The sequence below is a fragment of the Crocuta crocuta genome, unplaced genomic scaffold (assembly GCF_008692635.1).
Source record: "Crocuta crocuta isolate KB4526 unplaced genomic scaffold, BGI_CrCroc_1.0 scaffold884, whole genome shotgun sequence".
In the NCBI taxonomy this organism is placed as follows: domain Eukaryota; kingdom Metazoa; phylum Chordata; class Mammalia; order Carnivora; family Hyaenidae; genus Crocuta; species Crocuta crocuta.
Window position 1 is genome coordinate 2,506,262 of NW_027529549.1, and position 867 is coordinate 2,507,128.

An 867-nucleotide genomic window follows, 5' to 3' on the forward strand; every position below is an offset into this window, starting at 1 on the left:
TCAAACTGTAGTGAGATACATTTACACAATTACATAAAGAATAATGATAATGTTGGTATCAGACATCACACTAGCAAAACCGCATGAACCCGTAAAGCAATGTCTTCAAAGTTCTGTGTGGAAAGGATACTGAATACAGAATTCTGAATACTCAGCCAAACCAGTAATCAGTAGTAAGAGCCAAGGTGAGACATTTTGGGACTAGTAAGAAGTCAAAAAGTTTGCTCTCCACACACTCTTTACTTAAAAAAAATTATTCAAGGAGGTACAATAGCAAAACAAAAACCACATCCATGCAAATAAAAATACATGGAATAGGGGCGCCTGGGTGGCTTAATCGGTTAAGTGTCCGACTTTCGCTTAGGTCATGATCTCGCGGTTCGTGGGTTCGAGCTTCGCGTCGGGCTGTGCTGACTGCCAGCTCAGAGCCTGGAGCCTATTTCAGAGTCTGTATCTCCCTCTCTCTGACCCTCCCCTGCTCACGCTGTTTCTCTCTCTCTCTCCTAGAAATAAATAAAAATAATTTAAAAAATACATGGAATATAGTAAACAGTGGCAGTTAGATATAAACTAAGAAGTAAAGGAAGCACTAGTAAGAAATTAAGGGAAGCTGCTTGGAAGATTTTCTGTCAAAAGGCAAAGTCTTCATGTAGACTATTGTTTCTCAACAGGGGACTACTTCGCTCCCTGGGAAAATCTGGCGATGTCTGGGAACATTTTTGCTTCCACAACTGGAGTGGGGATTGCTACTGGCATCTAGTGAGTAGAGGCCAGAAATGCTGCTCACCACCTATAACGAACAGGACAGCCCTCTGTATCAAAGAACAATCTGGCTCCAAATGTGATGTAATGCCCCAAATGGGAGTA